The 3350-nt window shown below is 33.9% G+C and overlaps 1 protein-coding gene across 1 annotated transcript in view; it reads right to left on the reverse strand.

Moving 5' to 3' along the window:
- LOC105522337 (WD repeat-containing and planar cell polarity effector protein fritz homolog) overlaps positions 1-1911 on the reverse strand; it is a 69738-nt gene extending 67827 nt beyond the window's left edge. The window contains exon 1 of the mRNA XM_011956831.1: positions 1871-1911. The gene's annotated coding sequence lies outside the window, so the exon portion shown is untranslated. The remainder of the gene's footprint in view (positions 1-1870) is intronic.
- Positions 1912-3350: the final 1439 nt, after the last annotated feature.

Genomic DNA, 3350 nt, shown 5'->3' on the forward strand with positions numbered 1-3350 from the left:
AAAAACGTAGAGGAGAAAAGTTTTTGGAAGATGCTAACGGACATATTTTGGGTCCTTTATATTTGTAAACGTGTTTAAATTGTATTTTCCTGAATATAAAATGAAAGTAAGATCCATAGTGGCAGCAATTTAATATGGTTATAACTTTGAGAAAGGACAAGAGTTAGAAAAAAAATTTATATTAACTATTTTAAATCTGATAGTCTTAGATTATAGTTATAATATGTGATTATATTTTTGAAATATAATATTGAGTGTACTCAATTCCAGGAAAGGTTCTAGATGTGACTAGTACTTTGGCACCACCTACTAAACAAAGCTTAATGTCTTAAAGTAATAAACTACAAGGAGGCAGAATTTTGGTGGGGGTGGGATACAGGATGGTATAGGGAGTGGTTATAGCCTGAGTGACCTATTACTTTATAATCACGGTGTTCAGTTTGTGGAAAGGTTAAGGGTTTGGTGTGAAAGACCCTGAATTGGGTAAATTTGAATTATTGCTAGGAAGCATGAATTACCTAGAATTTTGCTTTGACTTCCTAGAACGCAGATTTTTAAACTGGGAGTCCATGTGCCAAATTCACTTTAGAGATGTTTGATCTACAGTATTTAACAACTATTTTGAATTATCTACCAACACTTAAAAGTTGGCACATTTAGGTGAACTTTCATTCTGTTTTGTGCAATGGAAACTATCCTAATTCATAAAAAAATGGAGAGATTTAGCATAAAAATCCAGCGTTCCGGATTTTTGAAAAGTCAGAAGATTCTGCAGTGTTTGGCCTCCATTTCCTAAGAGCTACAGTCTGCTTAATCAGAATGGCTAATGGCCACTTTCGTGGGGGCAGACACAGTCCACTTCATCCCAGTCCCCATTAAACTCTATTATTTCTGTGACATCAAGGCTGAATATCTGTTCTACTTATGAGGCTTATACTTCTAAAGGCATCAAATTACAGATCACAAGGGCCAAATGCAGCCCTACATCTATTTTTTTATGGCCCACAATCTAAGAATGGTTTTTATATTTTCAAATGGTTGAAAAAAGACAAGAAAGATATATTTTTAGATGTGAAAATTATATGAAATTAAAATTTCAGTGTCCAAATAAAGTTTTATTGGAGCATAGCCATGCTTGTTTGTTTACATATTGTCTAAGGCCGCTTTTGTGCTATAGTGTTGGAGTTGGGTAGTTGAGATAGAGGCCATATGACTTGAGAAGCCTAAACTATTTACTATCTGGCCCTTTAAAAAATTTGCTGAGCCTTGATGTAGAACAAAAGGAAAAGCTCTCCTTACCCCCCTTTTAATTTTTTCCTTTTCTTGTCTCTTTCACTGTTTTTTTGCTATCCTATCTTAACATGTTCCTTTAGATCCACGCTAGAATTACCTTATCAAATTCCATTTCACAGCAAGAATGAAAACAGTGAAAAACTCAGGAGACCAGGGTTCTGATCTCTGTGTTTAACTATCTGTGATCTTAGACAAGTCATTTAATCTCTCAGAGCTTCTATTTCCTCATTTGTTCAACAAAAGTGCTAAATTAGATCATCTCTAAAATATTTCTTATTTTCAATTCCATGAAGTAGACAAAAGAGAAAGAAGAGATAAGCTGGGTGAATAAAAATGTAAAGGACAAAGACTAAAGAATGATTGGGAGAGTCCTGGTTGCTAGGTAGGTAGGATAGAATAATAATTGCCACCTTTATTCAGTTAGCCCATTTACATATATTATCTCTAATTCTCATAATGACCCTTTAAGGTAGGTATCATTACCCCATTTGCAGATGCAGAAACTGAGGGTCAAAGAGGTTAATTGGCTTGCTCTAAACCAATATCTATTAAGTGGCAAAAGAATCAAGGTTCATACCTGAAATGTCTGGCACAAAGCCAGTGCTCTTCCATTTCAACAGACTGCTAAAGTCAAGAGAAGTGAGCTAAGAGAACTTATTGCTGTTATACATTTGTCTTCTGAAATAAATGGCACTGCTTCTCTGGTGATCTTATACATTATTCTTTAAACCTATCTATTCTTTTGTTGGTTTTGTGCCTTCAAAGGAGATACCCTTTCCAGTCTAAAATCTCCAAAGGATTTTCAAGGTAAAACACTTTTCAAGATGTTCAATCACATGGAAGAATGAAAATCTTTTATAATATTGTTTGTTAAACTGACAGCTCTACTTAACAGAAACCATTAAAATATTTACAAAGTAGCAGCTGCTCTTGTAAAAAAGTACAGCTTTTTGGAGGCATAAAAATGAACAAGTTGATAAGTATAAGATAAGCCATTTGGTGACTTCTTTATGTACGTTGCACAATATGTGGAAAATTCCGATATTTACACAGCAATTATACTACAAAGCCTTTTAAGTTAAAAGGACATAGACTGAGTAAGAACTGAACTGTTTACAAGAATTTTCCATACTGATCTTGGAAACAATTTAGGGAACCCCCAAACATAATCCTTTAATAAGCTTTAGGTTTTAGGTGTTTTTTTTTTTTTTTCCAAAAAAGCTTTGTTCTTAGAAGATAGTTATATATGAATGAATCTCTGTTGAACTCTCTTGTGTTTTATATTCTACTACAATTACAGCCAAGTTTCTTATATAAATAATTAGAAGTTGTGGGAAATAGATCAAGACAGCAAACCAATATATGTTAGCAAAAATGTTTAAAAGTTACTGAACATTTGCATTTTATGCCTTCATCTGTTGATATGACATTATTTATTTATTTAGAAACAAGGCCTTGCTCTGTTGTCCAGGCTAGAGTGCAGTGGCATGATCATAGCTCACTGCAGCCTCTAACTGCTATGCTTAAGCAATCCTCCCTAGCTCAGCCTCCTAGGTACAAGCATGAACCATCATGCCTGGCTAATTTTTAAATTACTTTTGTAGAGATGGGGTCTAACTATGTTGCCTAGGCTAGTAATTTGACATTTTATATATAAGCTAAGTGATTTTTTTTAAAGTAAACAATTATTAAAATTTTGCATTGTTGGGTAAAATTAATTTTATCAAAATACAGCAGTCATATGTAACTTTTACAACCCAAGGTTATTTATAAGGAAAAAAACGTATATGTATGTGAAGATGGCTTTTTTGCAAAATTTGAGTTAATGGAAGGAATGTTACTGGTCATGATCCTGTGATAACATGAGCCTGCTGATTTTTTTTTTTATTTTTTATTATACTTTAAGTTCTAGGGTACATGTGCATAACGTGCAGGTTTGTTACATATGTATACTTGTGCCATGTTGATGTGCTGCACCCATCAACTCGTCAGCACCCATCAATTCATCATTTATATCAGGTATAACTCCCAATGCAATCCCTCCCCCCTTCCCCCTT

This window comes from Colobus angolensis, unplaced genomic scaffold (genome assembly GCF_000951035.1).
Source record: "Colobus angolensis palliatus isolate OR3802 unplaced genomic scaffold, Cang.pa_1.0 Scaffold425, whole genome shotgun sequence".
Lineage (NCBI taxonomy): Eukaryota > Metazoa > Chordata > Mammalia > Primates > Cercopithecidae > Colobus > Colobus angolensis.